Source organism: Centruroides sculpturatus, unplaced genomic scaffold (genome assembly GCF_000671375.1).
Source record: "Centruroides sculpturatus isolate CEXI.00-Female unplaced genomic scaffold, Cexi_2.0 scaffold310, whole genome shotgun sequence".
In the NCBI taxonomy this organism is placed as follows: domain Eukaryota; kingdom Metazoa; phylum Arthropoda; class Arachnida; order Scorpiones; family Buthidae; genus Centruroides; species Centruroides sculpturatus.
Genome location: NW_019386000.1, coordinates 505,542 through 524,996, shown reverse-complemented (window position 1 = coordinate 524,996; position 19,455 = coordinate 505,542). Strand labels below are relative to the sequence as shown.

General features: G+C 27.3%; 1 protein-coding gene across 1 annotated transcript in view; it reads left to right on the top strand.

Annotated features, from left to right (window-relative positions):
- Positions 1-19,455, top strand: part of LOC111613028 (guanine nucleotide exchange factor DBS-like) — a 243,031-nt gene that overhangs the window by 34,689 nt on the left and 188,887 nt on the right. The window lies entirely within an intron of this gene.

The following is a 19,455-nucleotide window of genomic DNA, read 5'->3' as shown; positions in this document are numbered from 1 at the left end:
TTTTTTAAATCACACTGAAGGTATGTTTGAAAAATCTGGTTACCTTAATGTATGTGTATGTATATATATATATATATATATATATATAGATGATGATTTAACATTTATTAGGTGACTACTGTTATGATTATTATCATATTTAAATCCTATGGTTCTATTAGATTTCTAGTAAAATAATCCAAAATCTTTAAATATTTGTTAGAAACTGACAGTTATTGCAATTAATTTCAGTAACTGTCAATTAATCGTAAAATAGAAATATGATGTTAAACAGTATTTTGGGAATTTAAATTAACAAAATACTATAATGAAGGTCTAATGCAGCACTTTTGAGCCTTTTACTCTTGAATATATATAGTAAAAAATTTTCAGTTTTTACAATGTATAATTTAAATAACAAAGAATTTTTAAGTAATATACAGTAATACCCCGAACTTACGCGATAGGTGGGACCGAGCGATAACCACGTAAGTCGAATTCACGTAAGTCGGGGTATAATTTTGCAATTTATGTAAAATCCAAGTCGGATGTATGTAAGCTAACAAATGTTCTCATTAATCTTATCTTGTCTTTTGATTCGTTCATGGTTACAAGAAATCACCACGTAGAGTCTCTCGAGTTTCTGTAGATATAACAAACACAGAAATAAATAACACAAAATAAATTGTAGCTATGTGTCGATTCCGTGCAACACATCCAAACATGAAAGTTGAACATTAGTGTGGAAGTGAGTAATCAAGAGTTGTGTGGCGCTCAAACAAAAGATGAATCGACGAGATTTGAAAATCGCATAACTCCGGGTTCGCGTAAGTCAGGGTATTACTGTAATATAAAAATATAAAATTAATTGTTAATTTGATGATGATATTCAATTTTATAGATCAGTTATTGATTGCATAAAATATAGTATAAATAATTATAATAATTATTATATTAATATTTAAAAATGAATAAAGTTTATACATGGTTTTATATAAAAAGTTTTAAAATATATAAATTTATATCATACAAAAATAAAATACTGAATTTTAAATTGCTTAATAAATCAGTTTTATGTTAGAAATATATGTGATCATGAAGAAAAATTAATGATAGTACCAAAATGTTTGGCTGTTATTAAATCATACATCTGTTACATCTTCACCTGATGTATTTCATATTTTATATCTCATTAGTTAGAGTTACAGGAAATAACATGCATGGATTCACATAATTAAAGTTTGTTTTCATTTTGTGGGAGATATTGTTTTGTTTTTCACATCCATTGAGAACTTATCATTTGATCATTATAGTTATTCTTTATATTTTTCAGTATTTTATCACTACTGAATTATTATGATTTAAGATTTGATATCCAAGCTTTAGCAATTACTGTAGTCTCTTTGAACACTATTATTTATAACTTACATTCATAAATTTTTTAGTAGATCTGTTTGGAGACTCTATCCACATTGATTCATTGTACAAATAAATTTTCTTACTACAGTAATGAAAAGGCTTCTTAACAGAAAATCAAAATTGCTAAATATGAATTAAAGATAGTATTTTATTCATTTTTTGAAAATTTTGATTTAATTCCAAAAGTTTGTAAATATAATTATAAAAAGATTAATTCAATAATATGAATTAAGCATAAAAGAAATTAAGGTATTATGCAAATAAATTTAAAATAGTTCCAATTTCTTTGAACATTATTATATAGTAATTACTCAGAGATAAACTTTTTTATAGCATTGAGTTATTTTTATAAGTTTTATGTTTAAATACTAAATACTAGAATTCACATCTTCCTCTCACTTTCCAGTATTCACTGATTAAAAACAAACATTTTCGGCTACCTTCAGTTGCCTGCGTCAAGTTAAACAGATTCTATAGTGAATGTCCATAGCATGTTCAAAATTTGGAATAATGCCATTTAAATATTACATTTAAAAATATAATTTATAATTATAAATAAATCTGAGATATTTATAATTTACAATATTTTCTTTACAATGTTTTTCTTTATTTTAAGCTAATTTTTTTTTCTTTTCTATTCAAATCCTTATATGAATACATAGCCTTGAATCTCGATCAAAATAGAATAATTGTACAATTGAATAATGGTTATACAATAATATCACAAGAATGTTTAAAGGAATTTAAGTTCATATTTTAAATATTTTTTAAAATATCAAAATAAAATACTCATAAAAATATATTTACAATTATAATTACAGTATATGAAAGAAATCATTTCTGTATTTGATTTATAGTAGTTTTATTACTATTAATTATTTTGTCTAATTTATCATCTTTCCTTTTAATTTATGTTTCTTACATATTTCCTTGTTGCAAGATAATCTTTATCAGCACAAGGAAAATATATCATCATTTCTATTACTTATGTATTAATTTTTAAATAGACTTTAAGTGTTCAGTCTCAAGTGACTCACCCTGTACCGGTACCTGCAAGCATAATTTTATAAAAGTTGTTGTATTATGAATAATCAAAATTTATAGAATTAAACAAGTATTTTCCAATCATATTTTTATATTTAAATTTTATTTTTTAAAAATTACAATTTAAACCTTAATTAAATATTTTCATAATATTTTAGTATAAAAAATAATATATAATGTCTTATTGATATCATTTGCAAACTATAAATGAATGTACAGTACATGATGAAATATAATAATAATATCTTGTTTAAATTACTTACATACTTCAAGAGATGATTCAGTTTATTTATTTATTTTTTATTTTTTATAATTGTCTGTCATAATATTTTTCATTGAAAGCCAAATATTTATTCTCAGTTATGTTGTAATAAATTTTGGATTATATTTTGAAGAATATAAATACTGAATATAAAATAATTTTGCATTTTAAAAAATATTTAGAGAACTTTTTAATATTAATATTTCCACATTTAATAAAATATACTGCCTTTGCATTTGAGATATAGTTTCTTGTTTCTTTATTGTAACTTATAATCTCTTTTAATAGGCAGCTTTCTATTGATTGAAATCTTTGTTCAACTAAAGCTTTACATTCAGATTTTCTAAATATATTTTTATTTTTTAAGAGCTAAGACTTCATTAAGATTTTTTTTACTACTATGTCTAACAAACTGGTTAATATTAAACCTGTTTGGTTGACATTCTTTATTTCAGAATTTGTTAGACTATTAACATTGAAATTTTATTTTGATGTAATAAATTTATATATATACACTGTATACATGTTGAAAAAATTAACAATATATTCTAATGTTTTGTTTAGATAATCCTAATATTTAATAAATTAAACTTCTGTAGGTAATGTTAAATAAATTACATAATTGAACTTTCAGGAAAGTTTAAATTATATTGTTTAAAACATCAAAAATCATTTATAATAGTCAAAAAATTTATATATTAATATCAGATTCACATATAAGAATAAATGATTGGTAATACAGAACAGTTTAAGAGAAATATTTTCAGAAAATAGTGCAAACTTTTCATACTGACAATACAATGTGGTTTTATTGAACTTCTCTCTGATAAATTGTATGAGATTGATCACTTCCTGGATATTTCTTGTGTTTTTTACTGACAATTCTTTTAATGGAGTTGGCCATATCTGATCTCTTAAGTTTTTGTAATTAAATTTTTTAAACTAAATTTCCCATGAATTAATTGCATTTATTCTTAAAATAAAAATTAAATTCATTATATGTAATTTTACTTTTATTAATAATTGAAATATTTTAAAAATTACCATTATGATATAGTTAAAAGTTTTTTTGATATATATTTTTACAAAAGTAATATACAAAATATTTAGGAATATAATTTCAAAAATCAATTTATTTTTAAAATTAATATGTATTAATAAATTTAATTTTTATCATCATTTAATTGTATATTTTTAACAGTAGGAAATAACTTTGATGAATATTGACAATTTCATTTAGTAGCTAATCTATACATTGATTGGGGCAATGACCCATTCAACTCAGACTAGTCCACACCCTATATGTCAGGGTATTAGTATAAAAGTTCCTTCTGACACTTAAATGATTTTTAGGAGTAATTGATTAGTTTATTTTGAAAATGTTGTTCTTAGTCAAAAGCATGTAATCTTTGCTAAACTCTGATGCTGTATTTCTTTTTAGTTTGATAATAAATAATAAAAACAAAACATTTAACTGCTAATAAAACTTCAGATAATACTGTCATTGCTTTTTTTGCATTAGATATGTTTATTGCTTTGCATTAGATAACTTATCAGAATATCTACAATATATCATATTTAAAACTAATATTGAATATAAATGGCTATAACAATATATAAATATAAATTCAAATTGTTATTGAATTATCATGTTTATATTGAAATATAATTTTCCAGTTTTTTTAAATGATTAATTTTTCATTTTTAGAATTTGTGGTTTTTTTATGAATTGAGAACTAAATCCAGTAAGCTTGATCCAGCTCACATCAGTTCATGGGAGGCAATTATTATAATAAGAGTTAAATTATATTAATGAAATTACAATAAAAATGAATATTTTATTATTGTTTGAAACTTTTGTATTCCAAATTGTTGTAAATCAGTAAAAATTATAATAAAACACACATTAAAAGCACCAACTAACCAGTTAATAGGAATCCAGTTAAGAGGAACCAATTTATTATAAGAACAAATGTTTTCCTCTGTCTTTAACAGCCATCTTCAGGTTATGGAATGTTACATAGAACAAAATTCAAAAAACAAAATTTAATAAAATAGAACGTATTAAATTCATGCATAAAAGAAAAAAAAAAAAGAAGAAAAATAAAATAAAATTTATTTTATTTTATTTTTATTCAACATTATTTTACACATGCAACCACCAGCACAAATTTAACAAGTTCCATTTTATTTGAATTTTGTTTTATGTAATATTCCATAATCTGAAGATGACTGTTAAAGACAGTTGAAAATATTTGTTCTTATAATAAATTGGTTCATATTAACTGGATTACAGGTGCTGGTTGGTGCTTTTAATGTATCTCATCCAGTTTTTCAGCAGGCCTTATTCTAAGGTTTTTTCCTACTGCACAAATATCAGTTTTGCTTTGGCCAAGCCAATAAATACTATCATTAATAAGCTGTTCTAAAAAACATAAATGGAAAATAAGGACTATAATACAAATCTTATATCTATATAATTATTTATTAATTTCAATCACTGTTGTCTTAATCAGTGTTCCACAACCTTTTTCTACTTGCAGCACACCCATGACTCAACACAGCACACCAAAATGTTATTCCCTTCAAAAATGTATGATATGATACTATTAATAAAATTACATAATGCCATTAACCTATTATTATTGTTATTAAACAGACATCAACACCTGTGAGCAAATTTATTTTACATATAATTTCTTAGAATACATAAAAATGCATGGCTTGTAATAAAGAATAAACAAACATCATCTTATTTCATCAGAACTGTGGCAGAATGAAATACAAGCATAAGAAACACAACAATTGTGATATAAATATATAAATAAAACTTGAAATTAACAGAATATGTAAGAGTTCACATCACACCTTTCACCATGTGATGGCACACTGGTTGCAGAGCACTGGTCTTAATCATTACACATGTACAGTGTACACAGNAATACTTTTCGTTAATATTAGTTTAATTAATATAGTTAATAGTACTTTGATATAATTTACAAAAAATAAATATTTCTAAATGAAATAAGTGGGGTTTTTTAATCAAATTTAAAATTCTGTACTAAACGCTGTACGATACGCACACGCAACTCAGCATACCGATTGTCAGATGATCACTCCTCAACTTATTATTATCACTTTGCCCGACTAGGTGATAGCAGTATTCATAATGACCGGTCAATTTGATAAATTAATCAATATTTATCACACTGCCCGCCCTATTTGATCATTATTCATAATGCCCGGTCATTATGAATAATCCCCGATTAATCCCTTTGTCCATAACATATATAATATTTCTGTTATTGCACTGTCTTATTGTGGCCACCTCGTCCCACAACGGAGTATGTTGGTGTTGTAACACCATTTTAGTGAGCTCAGTTTCATTCTTGCCTTCCCTGATAGAATACTGATGCTCTGAAATACGACACAACAACATTCTAGTTGTCGTGCCAATATAATGGGTGCGACCACCCAACATAATTTCTAATGGGATAGAATAAACCCCCGATCTTTTGTGAATGGAAGTAGGATCCCTGTCATTGGACAGCAACCTCCTAAAATTTGGTTGTGGTGAAATTGGCAGAAATAAAGCATGTTGCCTAAAAATATGGCAAATACGGAGAGTGACATGACCACAGAATGGTATCGTGGGAAGGGCTATTGTGGATTCTCTCAGGAGATGCAGTGTAGTAGGAGGAAAAAGCGATCTTTTTACTTTATTTGAGATGTAGATAAATTTGGCACTATTGTAGCCCGCCTCATTTACTGCACAGAGAATGATATTAAGTTTGGTATCGATAGCAGCCTGGCTGGAAGATAAAAGAAAGGCCCTTCTAATTAAAGGTGCGATTGCCACATTGATGTAATGTTGTGGCTGGTATGCTGTAGCAGGGATTAGGGGAGGTACACCATTGAACTTGTGGAATACGGAATACATTATGGTATCCCGGGATGTAACAATTTTTAGATCCAAGAATGCTATCTCATTTTCTTTGTCTTCTTCCCAGGTAAAATTAATTGCGGTATAAATGGTCGCGAGACAATCTTTGAAAGCTAGGAAGTCATCATGGGTGTCCTGCCAGGCTACTAGCACATCATCAACGTACCTAAGATATAAAAGTGGATATGCTATTGTGCGGGGAAAATTAAAAATCTTAAACTCAATATTCCTCATGACCAACTCTGCCAAGATCGCTGAAAGCGGTGAGCCCATCAGGACTCCCTGTCACTGTAGATATACTTTGCCCTTGAATTGGAAATAATTATTTTCGGAAATAAAGAGTAGAGCTTTGCGTAACTCTAAAACCTCTTGTGCTGTAAAGCCCTTTTTGATTAGCAGGGCATTAGCTAGCATAACAGCATCAAACTGCAGTACTGAGGGGGGGAGCAGGAACCATTTTGCAGTATCTTTTAACAAAAAACACACTTTTGGTTTTTTCCCTAGCAAGCCATTTGTTAAAATTTTATCATGTACCATTGACTAAATCCATAATTTTTCTTTTCATGTTGTTGTTTTTAATCTTTGAAAAATTTATTATCATTTAAAAATCATAATACCAATATATTTTATATTATTCTAATACTAACAAAATTAAAATATAGCTAGTCATGCCATATAACTATAGTAAACTAAGTATATGAGAGGATTGTATATATTGTATTATTAAATATTAGATATTAATATATTAAAATATCTAATATAAAATATTAAACACAATTCAATTATAAATAAATTTGAATTGTGTTTAATATTTGATATTATAGTGTAGTTTGTATTAGAAATAAAATGATTTTATATGTTAAATATTAATGATATATTTAATTTACAATAACTTCATTGGCATATGATCTGATTTANAATATATTCTAATGTTTTGTTTAGATAATCCTAATATTTAATAAATTAAACTTCTGTAGGTAATGTTAAATAAATTACATAATTGAACTTTCAGGAAAGTTTAAATTATATTGTTTAAAACATCAAAAATCATTTATAATAGTCAAAAAATTTATATATTAATATCAGATTCACATATAAGAATAAATGATTGGTAATACAGAACAGTTTAAGAGAAATATTTTCAGAAAATAGTGCAAACTTTTCATACTGACAATACAATGTGGTTTTATTGAACTTCTCTCTGATAAATTGTATGAGATTGATCACTTCCTGGATATTTCTTGTGTTTTTTACTGACAATTCTTTTAATGGAGTTGGCCATATCTGATCTCTTAAGTTTTTGTAATTAAATTTTTTAAACTAAATTTCCCATGAATTAATTGCATTTATTCTTAAAATAAAAATTAAATTCATTATATGTAATTTTACTTTTATTAATAATTGAAATATTTTAAAAATTACCATTATGATATAGTTAAAAGTTTTTTTGATATATATTTTTACAAAAGTAATATACAAAATATTTAGGAATATAATTTCAAAAATCAATTTATTTTTAAAATTAATATGTATTAATAAATTTAATTTTTATCATCATTTAATTGTATATTTTTAACAGTAGGAAATAACTTTGATGAATATTGACAATTTCATTTAGTAGCTAATCTATACATTGATTGGGGCAATGACCCATTCAACTCAGACTAGTCCACACCCTATATGTCAGGGTATTAGTATAAAAGTTCCTTCTGACACTTAAATGATTTTTAGGAGTAATTGATTAGTTTATTTTGAAAATGTTGTTCTTAGTCAAAAGCATGTAATCTTTGCTAAACTCTGATGCTGTATTTCTTTTTAGTTTGATAATAAATAATAAAAACAAAACATTTAACTGCTAATAAAACTTCAGATAATACTGTCATTGCTTTTTTTGCATTAGATATGTTTATTGCTTTGCATTAGATAACTTATCAGAATATCTACAATATATCATATTTAAAACTAATATTGAATATAAATGGCTATAACAATATATAAATATAAATTCAAATTGTTATTGAATTATCATGTTTATATTGAAATATAATTTTCCAGTTTTTTTAAATGATTAATTTTTCATTTTTAGAATTTGTGGTTTTTTTATGAATTGAGAACTAAATCCAGTAAGCTTGATCCAGCTCACATCAGTTCATGGGAGGCAATTATTATAATAAGAGTTAAATTATATTAATGAAATTACAATAAAAATGAATATTTTATTATTGTTTGAAACTTTTGTATTCCAAATTGTTGTAAATCAGTAAAAATTATAATAAAACACACATTAAAAGCACCAACTAACCAGTTAATAGGAATCCAGTTAAGAGGAACCAATTTATTATAAGAACAAATGTTTTCCTCTGTCTTTAACAGCCATCTTCAGGTTATGGAATGTTACATAGAACAAAATTCAAAAAACAAAATTTAATAAAATAGAACGTATTAAATTCATGCATAAAAGAAAAAAAAAAAAGAAGAAAAATAAAATAAAATTTATTTTATTTTATTTTTATTCAACATTATTTTACACATGCAACCACCAGCACAAATTTAACAAGTTCCATTTTATTTGAATTTTGTTTTATGTAATATTCCATAATCTGAAGATGACTGTTAAAGACAGTTGAAAATATTTGTTCTTATAATAAATTGGTTCATATTAACTGGATTACAGGTGCTGGTTGGTGCTTTTAATGTATCTCATCCAGTTTTTCAGCAGGCCTTATTCTAAGGTTTTTTCCTACTGCACAAATATCAGTTTTGCTTTGGCCAAGCCAATAAATACTATCATTAATAAGCTGTTCTAAAAAACATAAATGGAAAATAAGGACTATAATACAAATCTTATATCTATATAATTATTTATTAATTTCAATCACTGTTGTCTTAATCAGTGTTCCACAACCTTTTTCTACTTGCAGCACACCCATGACTCAACACAGCACACCAAAATGTTATTCCCTTCAAAAATGTATGATATGATACTATTAATAAAATTACATAATGCCATTAACCTATTATTATTGTTATTAAACAGACATCAACACCTGTGAGCAAATTTATTTTACATATAATTTCTTAGAATACATAAAAATGCATGGCTTGTAATAAAGAATAAACAAACATCATCTTATTTCATCAGAACTGTGGCAGAATGAAATACAAGCATAAGAAACACAACAATTGTGATATAAATATATAAATAAAACTTGAAATTAACAGAATATGTAAGAGTTCACATCACACCTTTCACCATGTGATGGCACACTGGTTGCAGAGCACTGGTCTTAATCATTACACATGTACAGTGTACACAGTGTACATGCAAATGATATAATTTACTATTGGATAAGTACACTGTGATTGTGGATTATAGTTTAAATGATAATGTTGATGTTGCAGCAGTATAAAAAAAATATCTCTTGTATATATTCAATACAAATGGTAAATCCTACCAACATTCTCTCCACAGCTCTTTTTTCGTTGACTGAATAAAATATACTGTAAAACCTGTAAACCAAATCACAGAGTATTGAATATTTTTTCTGGTTTGGCAAGTTTCTGTTATGAACAAAGTTTTTTTTTTTTTTTTTAACAGAAAAATCAGTTTCAAAGAATTTTTTCCATTTATACTGGATCCATTTTAGACATGTTGTATTATGTGTAATTTAGGTAAATATTTTAACTTTAACATAACCAGGAAAAAAAAAAAAACTTATAAAACCCAGAATCAGACAATTAATTACTGCACAAATATGGGATTCCCACTGCACAATTCAAAATTCCTATTACACATTTTGTGTCCAGTTGAATGTTAGAATAGCAGGAACCATACAGGCATTAACTTACTAATAACTGTTGTCAGACCGACAAGCGCTTTCAACGTTAATTATTTTCGTCTTCTTCAAGTCGTTAAAACAGTTAAAATTCCTTTTTTGATTACAAATAACTGACCGTTCCAAGCATATTACCATTTTGGGATGGAAGCAACAGTAGAACATAAAACAATTTTCAAATAAAAACATGTGCAATTCACCTCCAAATTGTGGAGCTAGATACGTTGGTTTAGACATTTATACAAACTGATCCACAAAAGGGGCAAATCAATTGTGGGGTGTTGCAGGGATTTAATATGTTGGTAAGGAGGTCCTCCCAAATATATATGTTATGGACAAAGTGATTAATACGGGCATTATGAATAATGTCCGGGCATTATGAATAATGACCAACAAAATCGGGCATTGTAATAAATTTCAATAATTTATCAAGTTGACCGGTCATTATGAATACTGCTACCACCTAGTCGGGCAAAGTGATAATAATACGTTGAGGAGTGATCATCCGACATATGTTAGCCAATCAGAACTTACATCTTACTTGCTCACGCGTATTGCATTTAGTACCGAATTTTAAATTTATGTGACCAGTAGTTAATCTTTCTTCTTTGACAAAAGTAACGATCATGGAGGAATCATTAAGTGATATGAATAATCGCTTCAACAACCGATTAAACGAGTTAAAAACCAAAAGGGCTGAAGAAGTAGCATATGTTCTTTTAGATATTTTTACAATTCTACAAAGCGATAATGGCAGAGAATTCGCCAATAATATCATCAAAGAAATGTGTAATATGTGGTCCGAGTTAAAAATGGTGCATGGAAAGCCCAGGCACTCACAAAGTCAGGGTTCAGTAGAAAGATGTAATCAAGACGTAGAAAATATGCTTAGTTCTTGGTTGGAGATTAACAATACTAACAAATGGTCGGAAGGATTACGTTTTGTACTACTGATGAAAAATCGAGCGCATCATACTGGTATAAACTGCAGCCCCTATGAGGCCATGTTTGGAGCAAAGTTAAAAGTTGGACTAAAGAATTTTATACCCAACGAATCGTTGTTCAACGTTAATACGGAAGAGGATCTACAGAGACATTTTAAAACTATCAACGAAGTAAGTCAAAGTTGCTCAAACTCTGAAAGTCCGGGTACCGTCCAAGAAAACATTATGAAATATTATCTGATAATGCCACCCTTACATAGCAATATAACTGATGAAGTTCAAAGATCTACATCGTCTTCACGTGAAAAAAATCTAAACCAGGATGTTATTAGTATTACAGAATTGGTGAATGAAGAAGAAACAATCCAAACAATTGATCCAAAAAAAGAAGAAAAAATAAGAAGTGTGTCTAAAACAAGGGCTTTGTTTAATCTTAAAAAGCAAGCAGAAAAAATGATTAATACATCAAATTCCAAATACACAGCAGCTATTGTTGGTGATACAGTAAGGATTCGTGTACCTGATGAAGATCGAGCCCGCAGTGATGGAAAAAATATTTTAGGTGTCGTTGTTGCGGTTAAAGATAAAAACCTTTACAAACTGGGTACCAAACATGGCATATTAAATCTATTATATTCCAGAAACCAATTTACTGTTTGTAAAGAAAACTTTATTTCTGTTGGAGATGTACCGGGTGCAGAAATTTCGCTTAGAGAATGTGCAAGAATGTCATCAATTCCTGATGGCCACAACTATAGTTAATGCTGCTGAAAAATTGGTTGAAAATCTAATAGATGCAAATGCTACCAAAGAAAAAAAAATTATGTAATTCCAAATGTCATGAAAATGTTAATTGCTCAAATAAATAAACTAAAAAGCATTTAATTTTTTATATAATTTATACCAAAAATTGTTAATAATACTTTTCGTTAATATTAGTTTAATTAATATAGTTAATAGTACTTTGATATAATTTACAAAAAATAAATATTTCTAAATGAAATAAGTGGGGTTTTTTAATCAAATTTAAAATTCTGTACTAAACGCTGTACGATACGCACACGCAACTCAGCATACCGATTGTCAGATGATCACTCCTCAACTTATTATTATCACTTTGCCCGACTAGGTGATAGCAGTATTCATAATGACCGGTCAATTTGATAAATTAATCAATATTTATCACACTGCCCGCCCTATTTGATCATTATTCATAATGCCCGGTCATTATGAATAATCCCCGATTAATCCCTTTGTCCATAACATATATAATATTTCTGTTATTGCACTGTCTTATTGTGGCCACCTCGTCCCACAACGGAGTATGTTGGTGTTGTAACACCATTTTAGTGAGCTCAGTTTCATTCTTGCCTTCCCTGATAGAATACTGATGCTCTGAAATACGACACAACAACATTCTAGTTGTCGTGCCAATATAATGGGTGCGACTACCCAACATAATTTCTAATGGGATAGAATAAACCCCCGATCTTTTGTGAATGGAAGTAGGATCCCTGTCATTGGACAGCAACCTCCTAAAATTTGGTTGTGGTGAAATTGGCAGAAATAAAGCATGTTGCCTAAAAATATGGCAAATACGGAGAGTGACATGACCACAGAATGGTATCGTGGGAAGGGCTATTGTGGATTCTCTCAGGAGATGCAGTGTAGTAGGAGGAAAAAGCGATCTTTTTACTTTATTTGAGATGTAGATAAATTTGGCACTATTGTAGCCCGCCTCATTTACTGCACAGAGAATGATATTAAGTTTGGTATCGATAGCAGCCTGGCTGGAAGATAAAAGAAAGGCCCTTCTAATTAAAGGTGCGATTGCCACATTGATGTAATGTTGTGGCTGGTATGCTGTAGCAGGGATTAGGGGAGGTACACCATTGAACTTGTGGAATACGGAATACATTATGGTATCCCGGGATGTAACAATTTTTAGATCCAAGAATGCTATCTCATTTTCTTTGTCTTCTTCCCAGGTAAAATTAATTGCGGTATAAATGGTCGCGAGACAATCTTTGAAAGCTAGGAAGTCATCATGGGTGTCCTGCCAGGCTACTAGCACATCATCAACGTACCTAAGATATAAAAGTGGATATGCTATTGTGCGGGGAAAATTAAAAATCTTAAACTCAATATTCCTCATGACCAACTCTGCCAAGATCGCTGAAAGCGGTGAGCCCATCAGGACTCCCTGTCACTGTAGATATACTTTGCCCTTGAATTGGAAATAATTATTTTCGGAAATAAAGAGTAGAGCTTTGCGTAACTCTAAAACCTCTTGTGCTGTAAAGCCCTTTTTGATTAGCAGGGCATTAGCTAGCATAACAGCATCAAACTGCAGTACTGAGGGGGGGAGCAGGAACCATTTTGCAGTATCTTTTAACAAAAAACACACTTTTGGTTTTTTCCCTAGCAAGCCATTTGTTAAAATTTTATCATGTACCATTGACTAAATCCATAATTTTTCTTTTCATGTTGTTGTTTTTAATCTTTGAAAAATTTATTATCATTTAAAAATCATAATACCAATATATTTTATATTATTCTAATACTAACAAAATTAAAATATAGCTAGTCATGCCATATAACTATAGTAAACTAAGTATATGAGAGGATTGTATATATTGTATTATTAAATATTAGATATTAATATATTAAAATATCTAATATAAAATATTAAACACAATTCAATTATAAATAAATTTGAATTGTGTTTAATATTTGATATTATAGTGTAGTTTGTATTAGAAATAAAATGATTTTATATGTTAAATATTAATGATATATTTAATTTACAATAACTTCATTGGCATATGATCTGATTTAATTTTTTTTATAGTGTTTTGACAATAACAGGTCTAATCATAGAGTTTATAGTTTCAATTATCTTTATGCTTTTGCTTCATCTTTTCATAACTTGTTCAATTGTTTAGTTTAATCTTTTTCTGTTTATTTTATTTTTTTTACTTTCAATTATTCTTTCCAAATTTCTTTTTAAGCAAATTGTTATATCTAAGTATATATTTTCTCTGTTAAATTCCATTTAACTTTTTTCTCTCTCTCTTTCTCTTTAATCTTCTTAATACTTTTTTTATATCCTTATATTGTAATATTTCATAGTTTTATATTTTCTCTCTTTAACTGATTTGCATTCTTTCTATAGGCTTACATTTTCCAATCTTTTCTCATCCATAGATTGCAATGCTCCAAATGAAGTCTTTTAATCAATTGTTTTCTCATAGTCTTTTTCAGGAATGTGAATATTAATCTTCTTTTGTTAAAAGCTTCTTTATTCACAGATGTTCTTATCTTAATTTCTCTTTCAATACTTGTTCACTTCACTTCCAGGCACTAAATATCTAAAATTATTTATCAGTTTCTTTTTGTATTTTAAGATATATTTCAATAGTTCGTCCTGTAATCATCATTTTTAATTTTCTTATTGTTCTTTCCTATATTTTTGTAAGAATAAAATTATTATTTTATAAGAATATATTTTATATTTTTATATCTCAAAGTCCCATAATTTTGTATAATTTCTCTTTGATCTATTAAAATTATCATATTACCAAAAATATTTCATTTCTATTTTTTCCTGTAGTTAAATAGTTTTTATTTAAATTTTATTTTGATTTCATATTAAGTTAGACTTTTATAATTTATATTTATTTTTAATTATCCTTTTATTATTAAGTTTTCTAATTTATTCTATCAAATTTACTTTTATAATTTCTTTAAATATATGTTGGACCTGAAATTTGTGTACCCTTTTCTCCCCCTTGTTTGACTTTTGTCCAATTAGTTTAAACCCCCCTCCCTTCCATTGTGGACAGCATTTATGGACAGCCTCTTACATTAGAATTCTTAATAAGTAAAAGTACAGGCTGCCCTCATTTTACACTGATAACATATTCCTGGAAGAGATGGCATAAACAAAATCAGTAGAAAATAAATCCATTTTATTATGGAACAAATAGGGAAGCATTCTAGACATTCATGAATGAAAATATATACACCACCGTGTTGATCTCACATAATAGTACCATTGGATGCAACTTCAATTCTGTGATGGTGGCTCAAGTTCAGAGTTATCCATTGTGATGGGCTAGGCATCTATGTGAAGATCATGCATCTTTGTAAAATATGAATCCAAAGTTATTTGCTGTGCCTTTGTTTTCCTTTTCTTGAGAATTTTGTAATAAGATGCTAAGGTTTTATTTAAACTTTTTCGTGTGAAGTTACTTTGGTCCATTTTGCAGTACACTTCAGTCAATGTCTTTGCATTAGCAACAAATCCTTTTAAGGGCATCAGTAGTTATTATTTTTACTATACACTGGTTCATCATTCATCTTCCAAATTTGATAATTCGTTAATATAAATATTTGCATTTAGCATTTACAAAAAAATATTCTACACATTGTGAAAAAAATTTGTTTGACTGTTTTTAGGGAAAATTTGAAACCAGCATTATCATCAATGGACATAAAATAAGGACAGTCTGTAATTTATTATATGAATTATATGCAGATTAATTTATCAAATTTTATTAAATTAAAAATTTGTTAACCTAAAATTGATTTTAAATTATAATTATAAAATCAGAATTAAAGTTTTTATTCTTTTATTATTTAATTATAGGTTTACTTTTTTAAATAATAACAATCTTTTTTTACAAAGTAATTGAAAAAATTAATAAATAACTCCTACAAGCACATCGGGTTGTATAAACAAAATTACGACTTACTTAAGCCTGTAACCGATGCAGAATCGTAAAATATTAACGCACAAACGTTTTCGGAACACCTTCCGTGTTCTTCCTCAGGTTTTTTCTAAAACCTGAAGAAGAACATGGAAGGTGTTCCTCAGGTCACGGAAAGTGTCCACGAAAGGTGTTTTCGGAACACCTTCTGAAAACATTTGTGTGTTAATATTTTACGATTTCGCATCGGTTACAGGCTTAAATAAGTCGTAATTTTGAAAAAATTAATTTTTATAAATCTTAATGTAAAAGTAAAACTCCTTACAAAAATTATAAAAAATATTTCATATTAATACATGTAACTGCAAGTTTAGAAATGAAATTATTTTTTAGTCTGTTTAAATATATTATCAGTAGACAGTGGATTTTATACAAATGCTTATTTTTTTTCTTGGCATATACTAGGAATTGTAAATTAACTGACTTTTTCATTTACCAGTAATTCGGTAAATGAAAATTAAAATACCGGTTTACCAGTAAATTACCGGTAAATTTTTTTCCTGAAAAATAAAATTAAGGTGATAAAAAATATAAGTAATTTTGATTTCCATTTCACATTTTTTATTTCAAAGATATAGAATATAAAAAATATAAAAATTAAAGTGTTATTCTAAACAAACTATAATAATAACTTTTAGAAACATAAATAAAATAATACAGAAAAATAAAAATAAAACAGAAATAATATATAGTACCTAATACCATTTTACTGATTACCATTTTTTAAAAAATAACTTCTCAAGAAACTTAAATTATTTAAAGTCTTATCTCCTAATTTTGATCTAATTTTTGTACAAAATAATCCAGGTTAGGTTAAGTTTCTAGACTTTTTCGGACATCATCTTTAAGTAATAAAAATCTTTCCAGCATGTTTAGTAAGCTATTCCACCGGGTTCTACAATCTAAAATTAAAGAAAGTTCTTTTCGTGAGAGTAATGGGGATTCCCCACGAAAATAAGGTTAGAATAATACATATTTTGCACAATCGTAAGGCATAATGTTAGAATCTTGTAATAAATATTTGTATTTAATTATTTTAAACAGTTGTTAGAAGTAAAAAATTTATTTAAGGTACAAATTTTAATGTTATTTTGCAATAATATTGCTTTAATGTCCTGTCATAATGTGGTGTATTCAAAATTGCTATTAATTTAAAAAGTACGTGAAATATTTACGTATTATTATTTTTAAATATTAAAAAAAAAAAATATTTACTTAATCTTTAACAAAAACGTTGATTGTAAAGATTTTAAACCTTTAAAAATCTCAAAAAACGGCAGAGCACAAATCACATATGCTAACTAGAGCTTTCTGTACAATTTACAGTGCCTCTCAAACCCAAGAAAGTTTAAATTAAAATTAAACAAAAAATATCTCACATAAAATTAATAATTAGGTATATTGTTGCTTACACTTATCTGTTTTTTTTTTTTTTCAATGTCCCTTTAGCCCTTTTAAATATCTATAAACACAACATTCTCTACATAAAAATTTCTAGTATGAATTTTTCATTTACAGAATTACCGGTAAATTTTTGAAATTTACCGGTAAGTTTACCGAATGTTTTTTTGTCAATTTATCGGTTAACCGGTAAATCGGTAAACTGGTATACAATCCCTAGCATATACGTGGCAAAGATTTAGTATTAACACTTTTCATGAACATTTAAACCAAAACAATGGTATTTTATAATGCCTAAAAATGCTTATTTTGAATTAACGATACAAGTGTTTTGGAATGTTTTTAAAAGGATATTCTACAGGAACAAAGACATTGCTTATTTTGACATTGCTGCTTATTTTTGCCTAAAACACAAAGTTTAGTCTGTTTTCATATTTTTAAAAAGTTTTTATTAATTTTTCATTTCATTTTCCGTAAAGGTTTACTTTAATTCTTCAATTAGACTGTTTAAGTTTTGTTTTTTTCTGAAAATGCAATTAGATAAATTAATTTTATTATTATTAATGATTATTTATATTTAAGTCCCAGTGAATGCATGTCCCAAGCAGAAAAAATTAGAATGCAATAATAATGGAATAATGGAAATAAATTAGACCCCCTAATGCAATTTTATAGTAATAAAATTAAAACTATATGAAATATTTAAAAATAAGTGCTTTTATTTAATAAATATAGCATTAGAGATGCTTTATTTGTCATTTTTAGACAGTGGATTTTAGGCAAATGCCTATTTTTTCTTTAGCATATACATGGCTATGATTTTGTATTAACTACTACAGTGAACATTTCTCTGATATCAAAAAACTTCTGGCCATTTTAGTAGACAATGCAGTTTGTGTAACTAAAATCAAGAAAATTTTGAATGACATTTATGTTCAGAACGACTTGATGTACATCAAGTGTTATTTCATATTCATTGCAGATACTATTACTGCTCTTGAAAGTACTGGGAAACCTATATATATGAACAAATTGATCTCTTCAACAGAGCAAAGCAAGAACTTTGTGATACACCAGGCACTGCTGCAAAAAAAAGTGAAGAAAGAAAGCAGTGCTTCAAAAGAGTACTGGATTAAAGTGCTTGTTTGTTGTGGCTGATATTTTGGCAGGAAAGAAGAGCAAAACTGAAAGCGAATTCCCAGTTCATCTTCTTCCAAGGTTGAAATACTGTCTGTTATCTTCAGTAAATGTGGAACACTCTTTCTTTGCATATAAATTAATTCTCAGTGACAAACGTTGCAACTTTTCTATTGAAAATTTGGAAAAAGTGCTTGTAATATATTGTGAAGCTAACTATGGGAAACAGAGAGAATAAAAAATGTAAGGACATTGTGTGTCTACTTTTGTGTTTGCATCATTCTGAATATGTGCATTTCTGTTTGGAATACATATGTTAAATAAATAATTTATCATCCTGATAAGTATGTTAATTGCTCATTGTGCAAATTTTGATTGCCTATTTTTTGTTTATAAAGACTAAATAAGGCAATTTAAGAGTTTATTTTAAGCACTTAAAACGCCACTTTTAAGGGCGTAAATGTCTGTTGTCTAATTATCAGTTATCAGTTCTTTGGATTTTTTTCATTGAATTGTTTCACTAGTTAAAGAAATTGATGTGCATCCAAGAATAAGAATGCTTTGAGAGAAATGGATTACAGAATAACAGTAGATGAACATTTTAAAAATAGGAATCATTAATCATAAATTTTCTGGTGTTACTTTCATTTCTGTAAAAAATAAAAATAACAACAGTTACATTACACAGATTATATTTTGTAGACTTCTTTAAGTTGTT